Source organism: Natrix helvetica (genome assembly GCF_964273705.1).
Source record: "Natrix helvetica genome assembly, chromosome: 1".
Lineage (NCBI taxonomy): Eukaryota > Metazoa > Chordata > Lepidosauria > Squamata > Natricidae > Natrix > Natrix helvetica.
In genome coordinates, this window is record NC_138548.1 from 263,035,283 (window position 1) to 263,062,436 (window position 27,154).

General features: G+C 38.7%; 1 long non-coding RNA gene across 1 annotated transcript in view; it reads right to left on the minus strand.

Moving 5' to 3' along the window:
* The window catches only part of LOC309383747, a 72,316-nt gene that overhangs the window by 2,776 nt on the left and 42,386 nt on the right, over window positions 1–27,154 (minus strand). The gene's annotated exons all lie outside the window — the stretch shown is intronic.

Here is a 27,154-nt window from a genome sequence, read left to right on the forward strand (position 1 = left end):
GTGGGCCGTTATCAAGCGGATAGTGCCCAGCCTTGCTAAGGCTGCCCTCCAGCAATGCCCAATTCGCCTCAAGGACTATCAAGGGCAACTAATTCCTATTGTGGGCTGTGGCACATTCCAAGTCGCCTGCCAAAATTTCAAAGGGCCCCTTCCTCTCATCATAGTTGACGGCCAGCTGCCCAGCCTCCTAGGACTGGACTGGTTCTCTGCGCTGGGGCTCAATGTTTCTGGCATCTACTCTGTGGTGCCAGACCCTTTCACTGCGCTGACCAGCGAGTTCACAGACGTTTTCGACGACCGGCTGGGTAAATATATGGGGACACCTATTTCCTTTAATTTGGACCTCCAGGTGGCACCAATCCGCCTTAAGCCTAGGAGAGTGCCATTTGCCCTGTGGCCCAAGGTAGACCTAGAGTTAGACAAACTAATTGCACAGGGGGTCCTAGAGGCAGTGGACCACTCTCCCTGGGAGACCCCCATTGTGATACCCATCAAACAGGATGGGAACATTAGAATCTGTGGTGACTTTAAGTGCACTATCAATAGGGGGTTGCAAGCCAACCCTTACCCTGTACTTGTGGTGCAGTATCTGCTCCACTCCCTGGGGCGGGGTAATGTCTTTGCCAAGTTAGACTTAGCACAAGCCTATCAGCAGCTACCGGTGGACGAGGCCACTGCCTTAGCTCAGACCACCGTGACCCACCGGGGAGCTTTTAAATGTAAGAGGTGACAGTTAGGGGTTAGCATTGCCCCAGGCATTTTTCAAAGCCTAATGGAGCGATTTCTCCAAGGGCTGCCTGGGGTGGTGCCTTATTTTGATGATGTGCTTGTATCCACCAAGGATCAAGCCGACCTCATCGTCAAGTTAAGGGTGGTCCTGCATAGATTTCGCCAAGTGAGTGAGGCAAATGCAAGTTAGGAGTCCCCAGTGTAGAATTTTTGGGGTACCTCGTGGATGTCAAAGGCATCCACCGTACCCGTCCAAAATAGAGGCAATCAAAAAATCCCCCACACCCACATCTAAGGTAGAGCTTCAAGCTTTTCTGGGGCTTCTCAATTTTTATGCCATAGTTTTGCCCCATAAGGCTTCATTGGCAGAGCCTCTTCACAGGCTCCTCGACTCTAAGACTCCCTGGCATTGGGGTCCTAAGGAAGCCCATGCTTTTAAGGCAGTCAAGGATGTTCTCATGTTCCAGTCACTGCTGGTCCAGTATAGTGACCGCTTTCCCTTGGTTTTGGCATTGGGGTTGTTCTGAGCCACGTTCTCCCTAATGGCTCAGAAGCCCAATTGCCTATTATTCCCGCACCCTCTCAGCTGCAGAAAGAAACTACAGCCAGCTAGACAAAGAGGCTCTAGCTGCTGTAGCAGGGGTCAAGCGTTTTCATGATTACGTATATGGTGGGGCCTTTCAGTTGGTTACAGACCATAAGCCCCTCTTGGGTCTCTTGGTGGGACACCACCAGATGCCGCAAATTTTGTCGCCTAGAATGTCCAGATGGACCGTTTTCCTGGCAGCATACAATTACTAGCTTGTCTATAGGCCAGGGAAGAATTTGGGGCATGTGGATGCCCTCAGTCGCTGCCCTTTGCCAGCGCCAATGGAGGACCCTGCTCCCACTGCCTCAGTCCTCCTCGTGGAGGAATTAACCATGCCAATATCCGCCCGGGATATTGCGAGGCTACCTGCGTCTGACCCTTGCTAATCCATTGTGCTTTGCACGCGTGGGTTCGTATCCCATACTCATCGCCAGTGTTCTGTAGGGAGAATGAGGCAGACAGGGGCTGAGGCAAGGCAGGTTGAAGCTAACACAACCTTTATTAAAAGTGACAAACAGCTCATAAGTACGGCAAATCTCGGACCGGCAAACAGCAGCAAAAGACAGCTGACAGCTCTTTTATAGTTGAGCTGTCAGGCGTGTAACCAATCAGATGGCTGGATTCTCCTGCCGGCAGGCTGCTGCGTGTTAGCCAATCAGGAGTCAGCAATGCAAGTCTATGGCAGGGAAAGTTCAGTACATAACAAAATGTGTTTCTGATGTGTACATGAAAGCATCCCTAGCAAGCACCCTAAACCAAAATGTGTCAGTTTGGAATGTTTTAAAAATATATCAAACAAAGTATGAAGAATGAAATTGCTCCTGGCTAGGAGAAACTGCTTTACCTGGGTAAGCCCAATCCAGAAGTATTTTGCAAGAATGTCATTTCATTTCATTTCATTTTTCTATTTTTATTTTTTAATGTTTTCTAATGTTTTATTACTTTTTAATGTTTTATTATTTTAATTATTTTAAATTAATTTATATTTTGTATTTATTAATCACCCATCTCGCTGAGAGAAGGTTCAAAGAATGTCAAATGTGCCCACTAGCCACTGCATAGTTTTATATACCTCTTTCATATTCCTGTTACTCATGCTTTCATTAAGCCAAAACACCAGAACACTAAGACATTTCAGGATGTTTCATCATAGATGTTTTGAGATTAAGTGTACTGCTGAGAGTTTTTTTTAATGATGGCAGTATAGAAATTGAATAGCTAAATAAATAATTCCAGTTCCTTGAAATTTAATTTTCATTTCTGTATCTTTTCCGGATATCCAACAGTATATTTGAAAAATAATAACCAGAAGTATAACAAGTATTGCGAGAGTAATCCCATCAGAAATTCCTATAAAGGTATTATGATCCTAACAGTTTTTAGTTTGATTAATTTCTTAATTAATGCAATTAATAGTGGATGGTGTCCAAGATAATTTTTAAATTAAACATTGTTTATCGCATAATAACCTCTACTTATCCCAATTATCATATTATAATAACTTCTTTATTTGATTTTTTTAAATCCTGCTTTAATACTTTATAAGCAACTCACAGCAGCTAACATACACAGTTCTCATGAATGAAGGCAAATATATGTGTTCCAGAATAATGTTGCAGGATCCAATCTGGGTCAGTCACTGGGACCAGAGCTTTACTCCTCTGAGCTTTCAGACTCATGTTGTAGCTCATCCTGAGGGAACTGCTCTCTAGCACCACATATTTTGCTAGAGAGAAGTTCCCTTGAGATGGAGTCCAACACAAGTCTGAAAGCTCAGAAAGACTAAACCTCTGTCTTGGTGACTGACCCAGATTGGATCTTGCATACAAAATAATCTTTTCTCCTCCCATTTTTCCTACACCAATAGTCCTGTAAGATGAGTTGGGTGCACTGAACAATTAAAATAACAATTTCAGAAGCTTTATATCTTTATATACCCAATAATAATAAAAATGTAATAAACTGAAAGTCCAGAAAGAATTAAAAAGTGTTTTGCTCAGTGCTAAAAACAAAATAAAACCAAAAAAAAACCCCAATAAGGAGACTTCCAGAATCTCCAATTGCTAAGGTGTAGTGGGTCTTGACTGACAGATTTTGTCACCGAATGACCTTCTCCCTCATCTGAAGAGGAACGGCTCCATTAGACAGATTGATTCCATGAAGAGTTGCAAATGTTGAGATGGCCCCATAAATGAGATTTTTGGGACTAAGATGCAATTATTTCAGGATGTAAAGCTAACACTCATTTCAATTCTGCACTTTAATTGTCCCTTTTTTTTTCTTTGCAAAAGCTGAAGTTTCTGGACCATCTGCAAGGACAATCTTATATTTCTCCCTCACTGTCTAAGTAATAAGCCCAGTCCTATCATTCAAGACTTACTGGTATTGGTCCTGACTTCTGGAGCAATCGAGTACAAGCCTGAGGCACTGCCATAATGTAGTCCTATTAAAGTCATCTTCTATTTGGGGGTGTATGATCTCTAGACTTACTAAACATAAAGGAACATATTCTGTTTGGTTCTGTCTCAGAAAGTGAAAATAATATCTTCCAGAGATCAAAGGCATGCACAGTCAAATAAAGTTTCCATTTACTTGATGGGTGGGTCTGAAATATTGCATTCAGCAGGAAGAGACAAAAGAAAATTGCTCTGAGTCTTTCCCTGAATCACCTTTGCTATTGTCACAGTAGGTGGTGTTCAGACAAATCTCAGCAAGCAATTTTTAAATTAAAATCAATGAATCATATTTTTGCCAATATGCCATGCTATCATTTTATTTCAGTGTGTTTTTATGAAAGCAAATTAAATTTGAGGACAGAATTTCCACAAATGATTACATCTGCTGAAATGCTCACTGGGGCTACGGCTTCTCTGATCATAAAAGAAAATGTGGGGAAAATGGATATATTGCTAAAGGATTATGCTTCTTTTTCTATCATTTTCATTTGATGTCCTGCAAGGGACAGAATAGAATAGTTTTAAAGGAGAAGAAAAGCAGCGCCTGTTGTTGTTCTTTTTAAGAGTGAGGGAAGGATGAATAGGAAGATAACATTTCAATGACAAAAATAAAATAATATCAAATATCAGTTGGCTTCCCTTTTGGAACCTCCATAACCACAAATGTATAAATATAATTTTCATATATTAGGTTACCATTGTCAGCCTGAGACTGAGCAAGCGGCATAAATAAGGATATAATCATTTGTGAAATGAGGTGTCTGCTTTCAACTGTTAATAATAATAATAATAAAAAAGATAGGATCAAATAAAAAAAAGGAATCTATTGGAAAAATAGTTGGTATTAAATTAACATTGATGCAGATAGACAAGCTGACTTTTTCCTGCTATAATTGCTTTCAAAGGAAATGAGCTACTGGTGATGTGACAGAAACATATAATGCAAGACTCTATGCGAAGGCCTTTCTGAAGTTCCCCATTATCACACAGACTCAGACATAGAAACACATACAATTTGAGTTGATATAATAAATATGCTCACAGCCAGCTTGTTGTAATGGTTATGGCATCAGGCTAGAAACCAGGAGTTCTAGTCCACAAAGATAGTCTCTTTCTTTTAGCCAAGGAAGGAGGTAATGTCTAACTACCGTATTTTTCGGAGTATAAGAAGCACTTCCCCTAAAAGAGGGTGAAAATTTAGGTGCATCTTATACACCAAATGTAGTCCAGCCCACCTGCTGGACGCCACCCTTTGTCCTTTGACCTCTGCCTCCTTCCTTGCAGCAAACAGCAAACAGCCTGTTTCAGTTTCAGCTTCAGCACAGCTTGATTAGCACAAGGAGCTGATTGTCAGTTTGATCGGCCTCCCGACCATCAACTGTTTCAGGCTGCAGGGATGGCTATTGCCTATTGCTGCCTCTGCCTGCCCCATTTTTGGCCTCCATGTCACCCATTTTCTGCTCATTCTGATCCCTGCTGCCCGAAACGGGCAGAAAATGGGGCAAAAAGAGGCCAAAAACAGAGCATGCAGAGGCTGAAAACGGGGCTTGCACAGGTGGCTATAGGCTATGGCCATCCCTGCAGCCTGAAACAGATGATAGTTGGGAGGCTGATCCAACTGACAATCAGCTGCTTGTGCTAATCAAGCTGTGCTGAAATTGAAACTGAAACATGCTGTTTGCTGCAAGGAGGCAAATTGCTGGGAGACAGAGGCAATTTTTTTTTTCTCCTTGGGCTAATCAGGGTAAACTGGAACTGAAACTGAAATAGTCTGTTTGCTGCAAGGAGGCAAATTGCTGGGAGACAGAGGCAGATTTTTTCCCTTGTTTTCCTCCCCAAAAGGTAGGTGCATCTTATACTTCAGCGCATCTTATACTCTGAAAAATACGATACTTCTGAAAAAACTTGCCAAGAAACCTGCAGGGACTTATCTAAGCAATGTCCAAGAATCAGACAGAGTTGAATAGAATAAATAAATATCCTAATTCGCATGACTAATGTATAATATACACATATGTATACACCTATATCCATATCCTTTTATAAATATTGTGCTGAACCAAAATGCATCAAACTTGGTAGTATGTATGAGGATTTTGTTTTGCTTTGTTTTTTTCCAGCTAAGCCTAACAATGATTTGTTTCAAATATACAAAATTTGCATATACACTATATTGCCAAAACTTTTCACTCACCTCCCTTTACTCGCATATGAACTTACTGTAAATGATATCCCATTCCTAATCCACAGGTTTTAATATGATGTCGGTCCACCCTTTGCAGCTATAACAGCTTCAACTCTTCTGGGAAGGTTGTCCACAAGGTTCAGGAGTGTGTTTATGGGTATTTATGACCATTCTTCCAGAAGCGCATTTGTGACATCACACACTGATGTTGGACGAGTTTACGTGGCCTACCACTTCATGGCTGAGTTGCTGTCGTTCCCAAATACTTCCACATTCTTATAATACAGCTGAAAGTTGATTGTGGAATATTTAGGAGCGAGTAAATTTCACGACTGGATTTGTTGCACAGGTGGCATCCTATCACAGTTCCACGCTGGGATTCACTGAGCTCCTGAGAGCCACCCATTCTTTCACAAATGTTTGTAAAAACAGTCTGCATGCCTAGGTACTTGGTTTTATACACCTGTGGCCATGGAAGTGATTGGAACACCTGATTCTGATTATTTGGATGGGTGAGTGAATACTTTTGGCAATATAGTGTATGCTCCCAAGTTCTGCATTAAAACGTGTTCCTTCTGGTTAATTAGCTTCTGATGCACAATATGAAGTTTGATTTAAGAAGGCTTCTTGTTCACGAGAGATCTGTGAATTAATCTAAGCGTGGCTGATCTCAGTATTGCATATGGTCAATTGTGTGCCCATTCTGCTATTTAATACTATTTAAAATTCACGCACAAAGCCAATACATTTTTGTTACCTGCATTTTTGTTTATTCCAATATGTCACTTCCTATTGCATTTTTATATGCAGTGTTCTCCAATGTACATATTTTAACGTGACTTTCTATGACACATACATTTTTATATGAAATTTTTAACCATCACAAATCCTAAGGAAATGCAGAACCCAAAGAATAATTTCTCTATCTATACAGACGTCAGTGTCATGAAAATGACCACAAAAATGGACTTAAACTATGTGCCAATGACATTCTTTGATATCTCTAAAACTGGCCTGAAATTCAGATACCCATTTTCTTGCTGGTATAGATAAGCCATTAGATAGAGAGAATTTAAAAAAAAATCCTCAGTCTTCAAATAAACTACTTTTCTGATGCAACCATTTCATCTTAATAGCCAAGCCTGAAACAAAATTTACTCTTTACTCTCAGCAAGAACTAATGCTTATCAAATGCCCTGGTCAAACACAATAAAATCACACTGGGTAAAGAAATTGCTTTTGTAATTGATTTACTAGTTTTCATAGAAAAGGCAATTTCAATATCATTTTCATTAAATTGCTCATCTACAACAGGGAGAGGGGGAACTTTTCTATGTGTAAAGGCCAAATGCCTCAGTTTCCATGAAATGACATAGAGTGACCGATGCTTGAACAAAATTAGTGTGCGTTGGCATAGCCAAAAACTGAGCTACAGAGTTTGAAATGTTAACATTAAGATTTTGAGGATCTGAGGTTCTTTTGGTAGGTGGGTGTGATTTTCTTGTCTTTAGAAGGGTGAAAAGAATAAAGTTTTTACACTGTCTGAGTTGCATGATGGATCTCTCTCTCTCTCTCTCTCTCTCTCTCTCTCTCTCTCTCTCTCCCTCCCTCCCTCCCTCCCTCCCTCCCTCCCTCCCTCCCTCCATTATTTTCCTCCAAGATAAATGGAAAACCGATCAGGTGATGTGTTATTCCCAGTATAGTCACCTTTTCTGAATTGTTACATTTTTTGATGTGAACTCTAAATAAGATTCTACAATTGGTTTGAGAGAGAGTAACTGGCCCAAGGTCACCCAACAATTTATGTGCCTAAGGTGAGACTAGAACCTATGTCTGCTAGTTTTTAGCCTGATGTCTTAACCACTTCACCAAACTGGCTCTCTAACCTGAGTATTCCTTGTCATATCCTTTCAAATCATCATTGATTAGAATACAGAAATTGGTCTGAATGTTTTGAATGGTGAATAAAAGCATTTGGTGTCCCACCATTCTCCATACTTTGAGCCACTTTTTCTTTTCTTCTTTTCTTTTTTTTAACACACACCATGGATTTAAAATTTATAAGGGATCCCATTCTTTCTATTGCCACAAAATGGATAATTTAAAGAATACCTAGCCTTGTCTTAAATGCTAACATAAAATTCTGAACTGATCATAATCTAGTGCAGTACTAAAGTTACCAGCAAGTTGTAGCTCTCCAAAAGCTATCAGTTAGAGAAACATCGAGTAGTCCTCAATGAAACTACATTCACATGGAGGGAAGTACCGTAAGCAGTGGGATACCCCAAAGTTCTATTTTAGCCCCAATACTCTTAAATATATTCATAAATGATCTAGATGAGGGAGTAGAAGGGTAACACATTAAATTTGCATGCAACACTAAACTAGCAGGAATAGCCAATACCCCAGAAGAGAGGTTCAAGATCCAAAAAGATCTTGACAGACTTGAACCGAGAAAAGCCAAGGCAATCCTAGGCTGAATTAAGAGAGGGTCATAATCAAGATAATGTGAAGTTCTAGTACCGCTTTACAAAGCCTTAGTTAGACCACACTTGGAATACTGCATCCAGTTCTGGTTACCACAAAATAAGAAAGATACTGAGACTATGGAAAGACTTCAGAGAAGAGCAAAAAAATTGATTAGGGGGCTGGAGGCTAAAACATACAAAAAATGGTTATAGGTATGTCTAATCTAATGAAAAGAAGGACTAGGAGAGACATGATAAAAGTGTTCCCATATTTGGGGGGCTCCTACAAAGACAAGAGAGTCAAATTATTTTTCATAGCACCAAAAGGCAGGATGAGAAACAATGGATGGAAACTAACCAAGCAAAGAAGCAACCTAGAACTAAGAAGAAATCTCCTAATGGTGAGAACATCTTGCCTTCAGAAGTTGTGGGTGTTCCATCACTGGAGGCTTTCAAACAGAGACTGGGCAACTATTTGTCTGAAATGGTATAGGATCTCCTGATTGACCAAGGGGTTGGACTAGAAGACCTCCAAAGACCTTTCCAACTCTATTATTATTTTATTCTATCCAAACATTGAATATTATGAATACTACAAACAAAAATGGCTGTAACATTACACTTTTTCAAATCCAACAGCCACTTAATACCAATGCAGTTGCCCTCCTTATGCAGCAGGTCTTTACTGCTGAGTGAAAGAACTGTTCACTCATCACTGAATTGGCATTAAGTTATAAAGTCATGAAACTTGCGGTCTCCATTGCTGACTGATACTGTCTTGCCCTATTACTTCCATTAAAAGTTATTATTGTAATGACTTCTCTTTAAAATAATGGCTGACAAAAAAAAAGGAAATATCCGTAGTTGTCTCCAAAGTCAGGGGCAGAAAAAACTTGTTTCTATATATCCATGTGATATCTGATAATCTGCAACTGACACATTTTGTTGAATAATTTTTAGAAATGCTATGAAGATGATTAGGGATGCTGATGAATTAACATTTGATTGGGGTGAGAAGAGAATTCATCACATTTTATTCTCTTTCTTTCATTTTTTCCTCTCTCTAGTCTAACTTACAATAAATTACTGTCTTTTCAGCCCATGAAAGACCAGAAGCTCCATTAAAATAAATCTTCCTTATATATAATGCAGCATTATAGAACCCTGAACTGACATTTAAAATACCTGCTTGTTCAAATGACATTGTTCTTATTAGCAACAATTAATTACCTGATCTCACTCTCTTCTATATATTATAATTCATGGATTAGTGAAATTCATAATTGAATAATGTCTAGAAGTCACCTAGAGGTATTAAAGTAATTCTCTCTTATAATTGCCTGACTAAATAAGAATGACAGTAACTTTAGAATTTTCTTTCTGATTAGAGCTACTGTAGGCTTGTAGTTGACCCAATATAACATAAATCAATAAAGAATAATTGTTCAGATGGTAAATCAATTGTCAGTCCACAGAACCAAATACCTGGATACAGGATTTTTTTAAAAAAGTGTACGAGAGGAGGGATAGAGGGAGAAAATAAGACTAGCAACCTTGTTAACACAAGCTAGGCATTCTCCATGTATGCTTAACTATGTAAAGCCCAGTTTTATTCAGTGCAGCATTTATTGTTCATAGGAATTATTTCTTCATTTTTTTAATTTAAAAAGCATGTTCTGAGCTAGTTACATTGATTAATGATAATAAAAGTCACGAGTTTTCACTAACTGAAAGGAATTGTCTGGGACACCACCATGGCAAATCCGGTTTCATATACCAATGCCATCTATGATATCAATACATTTTTTAAAACAAATTTTGCCACTCCTAAATGTGGTAAGGACATTTCCATATAAGACATCAAGACCAGGGAAACAGCATTGGAAATGGTTAACCTACGGACCAAAATTTTGCAGCTTCCACAAAGTAGATAATGTAGTTTATACTCCTATAAATGCAAAAGGTCAAGACTCTCAAGTTGGGTTCAACTCTTGGTTACTAGATGGACATGAATGGAAGTGATTTGCTTGCTCCTGCTTTCTTCCAGATATTCCTTTGACTTTCTAGTCTAGCCAGTGACTTTGGGATTCTCAGATGATGTCTTACTCAAGTACAAATATATTTTGTCTTAATGGAATAATAATGAAAACTAGAGTAAACTATGATTCTCTTGCTGGTAGTGGACATGGTGTTTACATGTTTAAAAAGTGGTTTCTTAGACTTTGGTCCCTCTGAACAATCTGAACATAGATTAACTGCTGCTTAGACATTTGTGTATGCATGGTAAAGAGAGCCGAAAGCCTTGCTTGTTCAAAGTTACAAACTGTCTTTCTGAAGCTCTGCATACCCTCAGCAAGGATGCTCAGTGATATTAGCAAATCAGTTGGACTCTTGATCATAAGAAGAATTCATTCCCTTTTTTGTTTTTAATGCCTTTAGCATTAGAAGTCACTCCATACAGAAAGAAAAGATTTGAATTGGTAAATATCCTTTAAGTCACTATCCAAATAAGTCTAGAAAGTCATTTGTATCTGTAACACGGCTTCTAGAAACTAAAATACTCCCACACACATCACTAAAAGGTTGGATCCATCCATGTAGATGACACCTTTGTCATAATAAAAAAGATACAACTATAGAAGACACATGAAACGATCAACACCTTCAAAGGAGTAAAATTCACAAGAGAAAAAGCAATACTTAAAAGAAAGTAAAAAAGAAAACAATACCCTTTCTAGTTATTTTCTTTAAGCTGAAGAATTGACAGCAAATTAGAAAAGCAAGTCTATTGAAAAATAACCCACTAACAACTGCTTTATTTATCAAAATAACAAGCCAACCTCCCACAAAATAATCTTTGTAAGAACATTATTCAGATGAGCACACACACACACTGCAACAACCAAGAATACCAGAAAAAGGAAACAGACCACCGTTATAACATTTCCCAAACAAAATTGATACCCATGAAACTATCAAAAGGTGAATGACCACTCATCTCACTATAGCACAACCTACACAGGCTATGAAAAGAATAACACTTGCCATACATCATTTTTTTTCAAAAACAACCAAAAGACAATCACACGGCATCACTGTAGCACACAAACCAGCTAAAACCCTCCAAAACATTTTAAATAAAGACCCAGTATCCTAAAGGCAGGGGGTGGGCAGGAGTCATCTACAACATACATTTTTAAGGATTGTAATAGCCACTATGAAGGCTAGACAGGCAGAAGACTAGCAGAGCGCATTCATAAATACCAACTAGCAGTCAGGATGAAAACTTCTTAATCTTATAGCACACGGACAGATTCAATCACAATTTCAACTGGGAAACTGTCAGCATCCTACACCAAAATAAATCCAAAAACATGACAATATTCCTGGAAGCTTAGCTTTCAGAAAAATCAGCCCTCAATAGACACATAGAGATAAATGACATTTACAAACCATTCAAAAGAAACAATAAAATGGCTAAGAAAGAAAACAAAAAGAACAGAACACATCCTCTCCAGCAGCTCACAACCAAATAAGCAGCAATTAACATCAGACAAACAATCAAGCAGAAATCAATACCCTAATCAAGGAGCTATTAAGAAGAAAACCACAATCTCATCAACAGAGGCAGGGCAAGCTACTATATATAAACAAGGAGCCAACTTCATGCTCATTCACACTGATGATGTTACCTGGTCAAGTAATCAAATGTCTACAAGCCAGCAATCAAGTATCAAGGACTCCACATTTCAACCCTGAACTACAGATATCCTCTTCTATGGATCTATCATCAAATGTAAAGCAGGGTTTTATTCAGAAGTCTTAAATTGCGCTCTTGTCTCTCTGAACAACTTTTGTTTTGTTTTAAAAAGGAACCAAACTACATTGGAATGTTATATCTTGGTACAGTTGTAGGAAGATCAGGAAGGGACCTCCTATATTAGGACTGTGCTAGCTGTATTCTATGTAGATTCTCATTCTTCCAGATTATGGTTGCCCCAAAAGTGCTTTTTTTCAAAAAGCAACTAAACTTTGTTTTATTCCCTTCACAAATTCATGGCACAACACAGGACAGCAAATCCATCAGGACAAGATTCAGCAATCCATCTGCATTTGAAAGACAAAGGTCGCTCTTTTGAAGACAGCAAATTCCACATTCTGGACAGAGAGGACTACTAGTTTGATGTGGGATCAAAGAGGCCATCTACATTAAGATTGAACCACCCTCTCTCAACAGAGAGGAAGGGATATGACGCCACCTATCCCCTGTTTATAATACAACCCTTTCAGCAGCCCCAAGAAGGCTCCATACCTATTTGCATTATTCAGGTGACCCCGAGGGCACAAATAAAACTTCAAGCGGCCTCAATGACTCTCTGAAAAAATGCTAATGAGCAGAACACTGCAAGGAATATAAATCCTTCCATCCTCTACTATTTGCTCAGAGCTGAAGAAGCTTCCTGGATGAGAAGTGAAACTACTTCAAAGGAAAAAAAAAACAAAGTCCAGTTGTCTTTTGAAAAAAAAACACTTTGGGGACTGTGCTAGCTGTTCAGAAGCTCCATTTTGTGAAGCTCCTTCTGAAGCTCCTTCCAGAAAGTAGCAACATTTAAGTTATGTCAGTTTTGAGGCTCTTTCACAATCTTTGCTTCCCTCAGTTCTGTCAGAGGACAGACTGGGAAAGGTCTCATAGATTCATCCTTTGAAAAACATGGGTTATCTCAATATCCTGAGCAGTACATTTGGTAAACCTTCAGCAAACCTCTTCCAAGCCTTTTCCACAGTTCTAGTAGTTTCCACCTTCTTTAGGGGTTAAATTTTTCTTCCTTTCTTTAGGCATCTATTATAAAGTATGAATTACAATAGCATAAACTATAACTAGAACAGAGGTGGGTTGCTAATCTTTTTACTACCCGTTCGGGCGCACTTGCCATGCACACAATGCATCTGTGCATGTGCAGAAGCATCCGGGCAGGTGGGCGGAGCCTCTCGCCACTGCTACTACCAGTTCGACCTATCTGGGCTGAACCGGCAGCAACCCACCTCTGATCTAGAAGCATCCATTGAGCCACTTTGGTGCATTGGTTAGGGCACCAGGATAGAATCTGGGAAATGTGAGTTCTAATCCCACCTTGGACACAAAGTCACAATTGCTCAATCTCAAACTAAGGAAGGAGGCAAAATAAATAAATAAATCAGAAACTAGTTCAGACAGTTGCCTGGAACCAAAAGCTGACTTAATGGCACACATACACAAATCCATAGGGAGAGCCAAAAAAATCAAGATGGCAGGGTGACTCAGTGGTGCTGAAGAGCTATCCCTTTGTACATGCACATACCAATGTAGGTACAAAAATAATGAGGCTTTGATTATGTAATGGCACCTGTCATCTTTCCTTTAAAACAAAAACCTTCCTCCCAGCCAGACATTTCTGCTTGCATCTGCTGATAAGATGAGAGAAATCAGTGTTTTGGAACAGGGAAAGTGCATCAGGAAAAGCCCTCTTTCTAACCTGGGTTATTGTGAATATAAATAGAAAATATAGCTCAGTATAAACTAGTGTAAAATGATGTACACCAAGGAGAAAAAGAAATCCTATTAGCATGCCAGACTTCTATTGTGTTGGCAGAATCTGAAAATAAACAATAACACACAAGAACAGTGATCCAAGTCACCTTTTTGTTTGTGAAAATAGGCCCATCATTCACAGGGTGTCATTGACAAAAGTTGCCTAGCATTGAAGGGCTTTGAGTCATCTGAAGGTTTACCGAAGCACCCTAATTTTTATTGCCACCGTGCTTCCTCCTCTACCTGATCTAATCACTATTGTTTAAACAGTAACCCAGCTATTACAGGTCTACAGCTGACAAAGAACTGAAGAAAGGAGTGCATGCTGTCAAAACGTGCTGTCATGGTGAATATATAGGGTGTGAAATTGAAGTAATAACTGGAATATCTGCAGCATCTGCTCAAAGTTTCCCTCCCCCCCTTCTTCTTCTTTTGTTTCCTGACAATTTCAACCAGGCAGATTCCTCCCAACTTCAGCTGAGTTATGATATTTAATAACTGTCAAACATATTTGTCTTTCTGCTGCTTGTATGATATAGCATTAGTTGTCTGTACATTGATGGGGGAGGAAAAAGCTTTCAAATTGCAAAGGAGGATTCGAGCTGACAGTTCCACCAAAATAAGGGTGATGAGAACAATGATAGTCCATGAGGAATAGGCATCCTTGACAAAATGTTAACTTGGCTAGGTTGGGCCAAAAGGCTCAAGGAAAAGAGAAACACTTGCATGAAATGAAGATGACTTCTCTTGTCAGGAAGAGGAAGAACCATACCTCCTTGGCAATTAACAGATTGTTTACTACAAGGAGCATTGTTCAATCCATGCAAAACCATTTAGCAATGGATGTTATTCCATTTCAAGCCTCTCAAAGGGGCTGATTTGGCAAGCTTTCCCCCCTCCCCCCTTGGGTATAGTTTTGTCCCACCTCAGCCCCATCCCCACCAAAACCATTTAGTAAGGTTTTGATTTTTGAAGTCTTTTTGGAATCATTGAGTGGGAAAGGAAAATTGAATTAAGTTTCCAGTTCTTTAATGTTGGAACAGAAAGTCCTAAAATACATTCAATGTTTATTCTATGGGAAAAACAAATCTCCAAGGAAAATTTGAAATCCACCTTCCATCTGTTGAAATATTCTTATTCGATAAACTTCAAGTAGCTAATTTAGGAATCTATCACTTTTGGCACGCCTACGAACTATGTTCAGTTTCTTTCCCCTTTGAACAGTTAACACATTTGATCCAACTTACCTTAAAGCAGCTCTTCAAGCCCTTTCTGGCTTATTGTGGAGTACAGTGCTGCTGCTTTCCAAAATAAACAAGTCTAGGTCAATTTGTATCATATAAAATGATTTATACTGTTCTTTGAAATGAAACATTTGAGATTCAGAACAGCATAGCCTTCAGCCTTAAAAATGAAACACCTTCTTATTTCACTTAACACCTCTGCCATACATTTGGCTCCTTAGACCTTGGATGAGTTATGATCTTTAAATTTTTTATGTCTTTATACAAGCTGCACAGGTATATAATGCATTAGTGGTTCCAACCTAATTGAGGTGATCTGTTACGGACAGGTCAGTAAAGAGGTATCCTGTTTTTCTTTGTTATTTCTAAATATATCCCATCCCTATACTTGCAAATTTGGGTCAATATATTAATTAAAAATCTTTTACTTTCTATTTTTTTTTTAAAAAAAACCACATTGTTTTAACAAAACAGTCACCAAATGTAGGGAGCTGTAGCAAATGATGCACTGTATGGAGGTCAAATGTTAATTTTTGCTTTAAGTGTATTTTGAAAGAACACCTTGAGCCCCTAAGGAAATATAACACATTTTCCTAGTGTATATACGTGTTTTTCCTCTTTTCCAAATAATTTGACAGTGGTTCCACTGCTATACTTTCTGAAGGAGGGGAGGGACTTTTTTCATGTTGAACTGATTGCTTCAAGCCTCGCAGCTATTTCTAAAATCAGGAAGGGATTTAACTGATTCCACTGACAACTTGCTGACAGACATATCACAAACCTCATAAGAATATCATAATCTTTGGGTATGCAAATCGGTGGATCAAGATTGCTTGGAGGCAGATACCCAAGCAAATGATAATGTAGCCCCCTCAAGTACACCAGCAATTATTTTGACAGAGGAATTGGAGTGTTTCCAAAATAACAAGGTAGGGAGGAAAATAGCGATAGCTTTACCTGCAAGTAGATATAGATCATCAAAATGCAGGTTAATTGAATTCAACATATAGAGCCCCATTCCCTGCTTTTTTAAAAAAAATGAATGAAAAACAATAAAATTGAACTCCTGACCAGCATGTCTTGTCCTCACCTAACATACCAGAGAAAAAATTAGCAAGGCCAACAGAGATTTTTGACTGAGAGAGATGATTTATTTATTTAAATAGCTATTATCACCCAAATCAAAGGCACTCAGGGAAGGAAACATTAAGTCCAAACAAGCAAAATCACAGAAAGGCATTAAATTATATATATATATATATATATATATATATATATATATATATATATATATATATATATATATATATATATATATATATATATATATATATATATATATATATATATATATATATATATATATATATATATATATATATATATATATATATATATATATATATATATATATATATATATATATATATATATATATATATATATATATATATATATATATAAATTTGTGTGTCTGTGTCTGTGTCTGTCTGTGTCTGTCTGTGTCTGTCTGTGTCTGTGTGTCTGTGTCTGTGTGTGTCTCTGTGTGTCTCTGTGTGTCTCTGTGTTGTATTTGTGCTGATAAATAAATAAAGGGAGACTAGTATAGATCTATTTCAAGCTATTTAGCTCTCATCAGCTAGCCATACCCTTACTGGGATTCGAACCTGGGGTGCTCAACCCTTCATTGGCCTCTGTTTCCCTTGCCCTACTCTATAACTGCTTACTTTCCCCCTGGAAGCTGGGGAAGTTCTGAAAATACTCTAACATCAGCATTATCTGCATTTTCAGTAATATCTCCGAGTACCACTTAGGCCATATGGGTACACCTTAAGAAGTAGAAAGGGAATACAGTTGTAGGCTATTGCTCTGTTTCGGAAGTTGCTGATCATCCCACTCCAACAATGAATTACAGTAATAGGAAACATATACCCATGGGCTGTTTATAGACAGAAACCTGCCTTTGAAAAATGGGTACGGCAACTGAGTTTCTAAATGCTCTATTTTCAGTGCTGTATGCAAGCGCTTTAGGCACACATGCAAAGCACGCATGCACACAAAACACACACTCACTGAACCAGTTGTTAAACTGGCAGCAACCCACCACTGGGTTGCGGGCCTATAGGGTCTACCCGCAATATCCATATCCTTAAGCAATATATGCAGTACCAAGCTCTTTTGTTTCGACTATCATAAATTACTGAACTATAGAAGTTAATCAAATGGGTTGGCCAAATTGGAAAAACTGTACTGAAAGCCTATCGCCGAAATAGGCTTTGTGGTTTTGACCTTTGGAAGAGATAGCACTATAGTCATGCTGATCTTCTACAATATAAAAACTAGAATGGTGAACCAGCCTCGCCAGCCATACTAAATATATGTAGAGTCACCGTTTCAGTGAAATGGATGGCATAAAAATTTAGTAAGTAAATAAGTGAATAAAATGGGTTCAGAATTATGAGCTGCGGAGAGCGATAAGGTTACGGTAGATGTTTTCCAGATAAAATAAAATCCCAGCAACTGAAAAAGGTGAGAGGCATCAGCCTGGTGATGCAGAGTCATATCTTAAGGACTGTCATTTCTCACTGCTGCACCATAGCTTCCCTCTGAATGTACCCATGGGCTGTCTTCTGAAGTGCAGTTACTCCTCCAATCTGAGTAAAAATTCATCTGTTGCACTGCCATGGGATTCAGTCATTGTAGGAATGTGGAAAATGATAACCTTTAACTGAATTGCCTGTCACAGACTGAATGTCATTTGCAGGGGTCTCTAGGAGTTTTGCCTGTCATGAACATCTGATGCAAGTGCTCAGCTTTTCAGGGAATCATTTGGTGGCCATCAGCACTTACAGTCCTCTTAATATTCCTGCTGACTCGATGTGGGTGAAGAAGGAGATCAGCCAATGTTGCCTTTACAGAAGGACAGACTATGATCTTTTCTTCTTCTGAAACCCAAATGCAAAAAGGAGGAGGAAACTCTTCTTTCTCATTCTCTCCCCCTCCTGCCACACACTGGCAATTTTAAATGAAGTACAAAAAGCTCAGCTTTGCTGAGGGGCAGAAGAAATAACGTGTCTGCTTTTACATTTTTATTTCTGCCATCACCATGTCTTGCTGTATAGCCCCTGATAAATGGCTGCCATTTACAAATGAATGAACGCTTTACCTGTTTGTCAGACAAGTCACCTTGGTTGCCATCTGTCATTCTCACCAGGTGCCTGCTTTCTATTCCTTACAGCAATTGAACAATGTGCTTGAGAGAACTCTTTAAAACCATATCAGTAAAAGCTGTTTGGCTGGGAATCTATAAAGCATCTTGAAGGTGGTTTCCCTATAATTATCTCTTGCCCCTTTAGTGCTCTTTCCCATGTCTTTTGAAACAGCAAATAAACTCAGTCAAGCAAACCCTGGACACCTTTTAGTCTTTACAGTTTCTGTCTCCTCCCCAGTTGTAATTATGCATTATGATTTTTTAAAAAAAATTCTGCATAGATAGGTTGCACCTCTACTGATTCAGAAGATAGCAAGGAAACAAAGGCCTGAGGGGAGAAAGAAAATCAACTGAAATTTGGAACACCTTCAAGCCTTTTCCTGAACACGGGAGGTCTGCAAGAGTGGAGAGGGCTGGCATTGCCTATAGAAGCCTCCTAACACAATATCCTTCACGAATATCATGCCCTGCCTCTTTAGTCCCTGACTGAGCAGAAAAATCTGAACTGCATTGATGTTCATTTGAGCATGCGTTTAGCTCTTTGTGTGGTAATGGACCTAACCATTGAAATGTCACTATTAGGATGGGACGTGGCAGGAGATTAGATATGTATGGACTTTCACCTGTTCACAATTTTAGCCTTCAAATATTTAAGCAAATGCTGAAGATTTGTTTTTTAATTGAGCTGCCGGTATTAATCTCCTAGAAAGGGGTATTATTTAATGTGTATTTGCTAAAACTCCCAGTCTAAAATGATCCTTGTGATATTAATGAAACACTGCTAGCTCTGGCCAAAAGTCTATACAGTCCTTTTCTACCTAGGCAAATGCTTTTTAGAGGTTGACAACACAGCAGAGCTTTAACGGAGCAGCCCTGCTGTATGTATCTCTCCACAGTCCCATAATATTTAGAGGATTGTTTCTCAACCTTGGCTGCTTTAAGCTGCTTGAACTTCAATTTCCAGAATTTCCCATTGTGCAAGACAGGTTGGAGAATTCTGGGAGTTGAAATCCACACAGTGTAAAGTTGCAAAGGTTGGGGGACGCTGATTGAGATAAATCCCATTTTTTTCCATTTCAATTTAAAATTGACAGTAGACTAAAAATGAAAAGGAAGGAGCTTTTTAAAAAGGCTTGGTAGACTATTGTTGAGTTTCCTAACTTATTACCTATCTGACAAGGTCAGTGATTGAGTATTCTGAATGTTGTTGTCCAACAAGTCCAATATTTAGACCGGAGTTGGTCTGTCCATTTTTGCCACTCTTTTTTGCAACTCTGGAAAGAGCATGTGATGGCTTCTTGAATGTTAACAATTTATATTTTACAGTATGTGTTACTCTGAATTGTAGTTTTGCCTCACACTGAAGCTCTCCTGATCCTGTAATTCTATTACTCTGCATAAGTAATCTCTAAAAATTGGGAATATAAACAAAACTTCAGCCAACTGACTCAATACCACACATGTAATATCTATAGTTGAAATGCCAAGTATTTGAAACCTTATTGGCAAATTTACTTTTAATTTCATTTTGTCCAAATAAAATAAAACTAGGCTTCTAATTGACTTTCAAAGGCACCATATTTATTTTTTGTCAATATAATTTCTCACCCATTCAGAATTTTTCTTTGTAAATCTTGGAGAGCCACTTATTTTTATCCATTTTCCTTTTCTGTTCATGCCTCAAACTAAAATTCACAAAATGGCAGAGGTTATACTTCAGTTATTTGCCATTTTCGCTGACGTTGTTACTCCTGTGAAAGGCCATTCATAATATGGAATCGTTTATACGTTAGTTATGATTGCTCTAATGTTAAAGAACATCTCTGTGGAAAAAATTATGACACTTTTGTCTGAAACTGATTGGCAGTCAAAGAATATGAGTGATCCCAAAGCGAAACAAGTGTTTGTGTTCTTCCACTTTGCTGCCTGAATGTTCTGTGGTCTGGAAATAAAATAATCTTGGAAGTATGGGAGTGAATTTTGTTTTAAGGGAGATGCATAAATCCTTTTGGTGCTCACTAAAACTTTAAATGTGGATGTAGGTAAACAAACATTTGCTATTCTGGGGATGCAGCATAGAAGGCTGAAGAAAGTTTAGCTTTTCACTTGGAAACTTGTATTCCTTTGATGCAAAGGTGACCTTTCCACAGCGATCTATGATCATATCTTTACAATATATATTAATGAATCTCTTCACACCCGTTTTTGACTGTTGTGAATACTGGCTGTCAATTCTTGATCAGTGAACAATTGATAGGAAACCTGGGTTTGTATGCGTTGTTCTACTGTCTCTTTGTATAGAGAGGGAGATGTCCTTGACATAAATATTTTTATCTAGATAAAGAGGACTGAAAACTTTTTTAAATCCTGGGGAACCAAATAATTGGAACAGGCTTAAACAAATGCCTCCCTGAGTTATTGGAGTATAAGGAGGAGGGGTAAAGAACAATCAGACTTGCAAGAGTGTGTTGTTATATCCAATTTCAGTGTAGTTTTAATTTTCCATTGAACTGATCTTTTGGAGTGGCCCACTTAATGGGACTGATTCTTTGATGATTATGTTAATTTGGCAGCAGCGCTTTAATCTTCATCAATAAAGTGCAAATGGTCCATCTGTGTTCCCGGAACAACATTGAAATCAAACATTTGTTCAAAGATCATTTTAACAATATGGCTGTGAAAATTACAGGCACGTTCTCTTAATCCTGCCTCATCTAATCTAGATCAGGAACCATTCGCTATATCTATATTAGATCCTAATTAAAGATCCATAATGATTTAGTTCAATACCTTTTAAGAATTTTTTTTAAAAAAATTAAAATGTTATTACTGACTTTTTTTGAAGCAACTGTTAGTCTAAAAATGAGAATTGCTGATGTCCTCCTCCAATGCTGTAGGAGCCCATTGTACTTCACTTCAAGATTTTCTGGTTTTCTTTAGTTGGCGTTCTATTAACTTAGTGAGAAATGATTTACAGTAAAAGTAACTCTGCTTCCTAAAGGGATCCAGCAAACTGTGGATGATATGGTGCTGAGACAAGAGCGATCCAGATTCTAATGTCGGGGTTCTAAGTAACAACCCCAAAGCAATGAAAACTCCAAGGCCTAGAGTTTCCTCAAATCATAATTTTATTTGGGATGCCATATTGGCACAGCTGGTGAAAACCCAACTCTGAAGGACCCAGGGGTTTCCCCACTCAAATCAAAACCCAATATTCTTGTCCTCAGGTCATATATCCATCAGGTGGTCCAATAGGGTTGCAGTCCCAACTCTGGCTGGCTTTGATCCACACCTTTCCAACACCTGGTAGAGTGTCTTTGGTTCCATTGGGAAAGAATGCTATTTTGGCTACACATCCCCTCCAGCTATCTTTACCCCCCCTCATGTTACCACAGCTCCACCTGGCCTTGCTGTGGCAGCCCTGAAGATGCTCCCAAAATGGCTTCAGGCTGACATCTAGGCCAGGACCCAGAAGTCAGCTGTATGATCTTGTATAGTCAATCCCTCTTAGTCATAATCCATGTCCTCCTCTGTGCCAAGCCAAATGAAAAACAAAACCACTTGTATCATCATGCATTAACATCTTTGCTGTGGGAACTAGTTGGGGCAGTGCCAGAACAGTGGTCTATGCAACTATGCAAGATGAATACTGAGAAGATTTTGCTTCCATTAAAGTGTTAAAGACAGAGTAGCATTGTAGGCTAATTCTACTCACTACCAGAAGTTCTGTTCTGAACAGTTCAGAAGTGGATTGCTCTCAGTTCAGCCCGATTTAGTGATTCGGCCTGGGTCGCAGAACCAGCAACGATCCAGGCTGGCAACACCCCTGAACTTGTTCCCCGTTTTTTTTCTGCTATTGCTGGCATGTCTCTGTACATGCACAGAACAAATTACAGCCAACTGCTCTTGTGTGAGCGATGGGCGACGTGTGTGCACGAAGCAAGCAGCGCATGCACAAAGCACATGTGAAGCAAACCGGTACCAACCAGTTGAAAGTTGACAAGGCCTTCAATCTTTTGGAGGTCAGTAAAATGAGGACTCAGATTATTGGGTGCAATATGCTGACTCTGTAAACCACTTAGAAAGGACCATAAAGCACTATAAAACATTGCATATGTCTAAATACTATTGCTAAAGGAACATAATCTTAATACCCACTTCCCTATCAAAATAAACCTAAATGTTACTTTCAAATAGGTGCTTATTAATTTTTTAAATTTTATTTGTCTCTCTCCATTTTCTTCCTTCTTTCTCCTTCATGATTAATGATTTTGTTGTTTCCACCACTAAAGCCAAATAGTAAAACTTTTTTTTCATATCATTCCTTTCAGTCCTATGTATGTGGACAGTACCATAGAAACATATTTTTGTACTTTCCTCATTTTAACACTCTTCCAAACTTTGCAGAAAAGGTCTCATTAGGGTTGTAGCCTGCTAGACAAACCTGACCAGTCAAGCTGCAAGCAGCGAAGCAAGTAAACAGCAGACTTAAAACCCACAAAGGCATTTTCTTTCTTATCTTGTCACTGTTGACTCATGAACATGGTAGAACAAAGTTGTACATCCTGCGATTGCATCCTCATTAGCTACAAGAAAGGTCAGTCTGTATACACCACCACAGAGTATGTCGGATTAAAGAATCAGTATTATTACTATTTTTAAGATACAGTATCCTTGGGATATATTTCATTAAACCATTTTGTTTCAAATACAGACGATAATCAGACATTGACCTTTACAACAAAAGAAATAGTCTTGCTGACATTTTATGACAGGGATAAAAAGAAAGCTGGTTCCAGTGTGCTGCATTGAAGAATTTATCTGTATAATTGGAATATAACACAAGTGAAAAAAAAAGATTACTTTCCTATACTTCACAGTATCTCTAAAATGTATGAGACAGGTATTTATATCAACTGAAATGATGAGAAGATGGCACTCAACTCAGGTAGACTTTTCTTTAGCTTTCTTAACCTGGTGAACACCAGAATATTTCATGCTCAAAGTTTGACTCAAGGATTCTTCTATCAATCTTGCTTTCAAATAAATGCCTCCTATTATTATTATGGTTGGCTGCACAGTCAACCAGATGGCTAGACTGGATTGGCAATTTTATCCACCTATGAGTCCTTCCCAAGAATCTGGGATAGGCAGACATATTTATTTATATATCAAATTTGGAAACTATCCAGAGTGACTCTGGGTGATATACATTTAAAACATAAAACCATGTACAAATATTAGATTCCCATAGGAGGCAATTAAAACAGAAATAATTAATATTGATAGGTAGAGGGAGAGCCTTCAAGGCATTAAACACCTCCACAGTTGTATGCTCCTCTGTGAGCACCAAGTGAGTCAGCAGGACTGTATCATCAAAAGGCAGGAAGAGTGAAGGGGGGGGGGCATCTCATACCTGAAAAATTGTTTCTTTTCTATATCCAGCCTTCATATTTGTTGTTTTCAAGAGCTTTCCTTGATTGACTTCCTTCAGCAAAGGTTGTTGGCTTTTCTTAATACAGTCATTCAGGTCATGCTTGTTATCATTAGAAAGTATTGCTGCTTCTTATAGAAAGCCAGCAAGGTGTAGTGGTTAAGGTGCTGATTTAGAGCAGGAAGATGCAGGTTCTTGTCTTCTCTAAGACACATAAACAGCTCGGTGACTTTAGGTCAGTTACTTCTTTCCATTGAAGGGTATGGATCACAATCTGCCAATAAAGATAAAGGTAAAGGTTCTCCCCAGTGGTGGGTTTCAATTAATTTTACTACCAGTTCGCTCGTGAGTGAAACGCTTCTGCGGATGCGCAGAAGTGTCCTGGAGGGTGTGCGGAGCCTCCCGCTGCCACCACTACCGATTCACCTGATCCAGGGTGAATCAGCATAAACCCACCTCTGGTTCCCCCACAAACACATGCTGGTCATTTCCAGCTCTAGAGGTGGTGCTCATGTCCATTTCTAAGCTGAAGAGCCAGCGCTATCAGAAGACGTCTCTGTGCTCATATGGCTGGCATGACTAAATGCTGAAGGCGCATGGAACACTGTTACCTACTCACCAAAGTGGTCCCTATTTTTCTACTTTCATTTTTATGTGCTTTCGAACAGCTAGGTTGGCAGAAGCTGGGACAAGTAACGGGAGCTCACTCCATTACGCGGCACTAGGGATATACCGCTAGGGATACTGATCTGCCGGCCTTTTGATCGACAAGCTCAGCATCCTAACCACTGAGCCACTGCATCCCTTTTAAAGATAATGAACCATAATTCACCATGCTGGTTCAGTGTGGATTAACCAATTAATGTTTTTCAGTTTTCCAGTGTAGGGGAGAGAGTGAGAGGGACAGAGAGAGAGAGAGAGAGAGGGAGAGGGAGATAGGGGAGAGAGAGAGGGTGGGAGGGTGGGAGGGAGAGACTGGTCCAAATTCTCCCAACCAGTTTCCATGCCTAAGAGAGTAATAGAACCTTGTTTTCCCTGCCTTTAACCCTAAGCTAGCATTTCACAACTATGCCACACTGACTGTAAGACAAATGTTATACATCTTCCCAGAGAAGTTTGAGCTTATGCTAAACTGTTCAAATGGTTAGTTCATCATATAAACACATTGGGTTCATATAATGAATGAATCATCGTTGTTTGACGGTAAGCCCATAAATGTTCACTGTGAACTCTACCTTGAATGAATGAATGACATGTAACTGCTGCTATGCAATGCTCTCTAAAGAATCATTGCATAATTTTGTATCAGATCACACTAAAATATTTCTTTAAAAAGATCTATCCATTTTTTTGTTGTAGCTACCTCATTCTGTGACTTTTTGTGTATCCAATAGGTTTGTGCCTCAGTAAACACATAAATGAACTCTATTGTTTAAAGAAATGTTTGAGCCATTCAAACTTTGTGACATGGCAGTTTGGTTTTCCTGTGTAGTTTTTGCTAGTTAAAATATTGTATGATCTGACAGATGGGGGAAAAAATTGGCCGAAACATTTCTCATTTCAGCTCATAGCATTGAGGGGTGAAGAGAAGGATGGGAAAAAAGAAAGAAGTAATTTGGGTATGGAATTGTCAGGCTGACTGAGGAGTCTCTTCCAAAGTTCTCACAAAGTATTTATATGGGTTCAAAACGTCTTGAGTGATGAGGAAAATTAAGTGGTGTCTTGTACGGAATCCAATACCCTGAATATATCAAGAAAAAAAAAGACAGTGCCAAGATGAAAAGTAAGATAATCTCAGACTTAATACACCAATCGTGTGCTCTCCCCTTTGAAGTCATTCAAAAATGTTGGTTTCTCTTTTCCTCAGCAACCTACCCATCTTGCTTTCACTGATCCTCTTTGTAATGCTGCTGCTTTTGTTTTTCTGGGAGCAGCCTGATCTGATCTAATCTGCTCTGTCTTCTTATATTGAAATTAACAAGCCATATACCCTGAGGCATAGGCTGTATCTACAACAGTGAAGCACAAATGAACTTGAGCACGAGGTCAATCAACTGCACAAAATACATCACACAGTTATTTCAAGCCTCATGCTGTGTCTGTAATTGCCCCTTGTTCTGTCATTAGAGCTCCCCTACAAGTCATTATTTTGAGTCAGCAAAGCTACAGGGAGCATTCAGTCCAATGGTTAGCAGAAAGCCTGATAGATAATATAAATATCTCCCTATAGTGGCATACAAGAAGCAGGTATTTAGATTAGCCCTTCTAAAGTGTGCAGCTGTTTCGTCCCTTTATGAAACCAAAGCAAAGCTATAATTGTGAAATATTCAGTGCAGATTCCCATAAGATGATGGTCCTTCCAAGCAAAGGAGGTGAAAATGGACCCCATGCCCTCTATTATGGTTCTAAATCCGGCTTTAAGGATTGTAAGTAGTGAAATGCTAAGCAACAGCAAAAAAAGAAAAAAAAAATGAATTAGGAAAGCCTGATAAAGGTTGCTTTGTATTACTGTTTAAGTGAACTTATTATTCACAAAGGAATGCCCGTTACATGCAAATCACAGGATGATTAATTGATTGGGGTTAGGGGTGCACTGATTTGTATACTAGGCAGGCTGACTTTCAAAGAAAGCACTGCTTAAAACATACAGCAACGGATAAGTGATGAAAATGTTAATCTGATCTAGAGAACAAAAGCTGATATTTTCCTACAAGGAAAATTATGCCAATGACACATTGTTCCCACTATCCCAAAGAGACTTTTGAACAGTATTTTAGGATCCCCAATCCATAAAGTAGATACGGAAAAGAGAAAATCAAATCAAAGCAAAACAAATATATAACTGAAATAGCAGAATACAATTATTTTGCATCAGAAATGACAATTTCACAGCAATTTCAGGAGGGGCTTGTGGACTGCAGGTCTCAGAAATACTGTTTGTGTATCTCTGCAATAAATGAAGGCAAGTATCACCTTTAGATTTCGCTTAGTGATAGCATGGGTTCTGGTATTCCCAGAAGATGGAGGTAGTCCTCGATTTACAACAGTTCACTTATTGACCATTCCAAGTTACAATGGCACTGAAAAAAATGTGACCTATGACTATTTTTCAAGGTTACAAGCTTTGCAGCATTCCCATAGTCATGCTATCAAAATTCAGATGCTTGACAACTGGTTCACATTTATGACCACTGCTGTGCCCCAGGGTCATGGGATTACCTTTTGTGATCTTCTGACAAGCAAACTCAATGGGAAAGCCACATTCACTT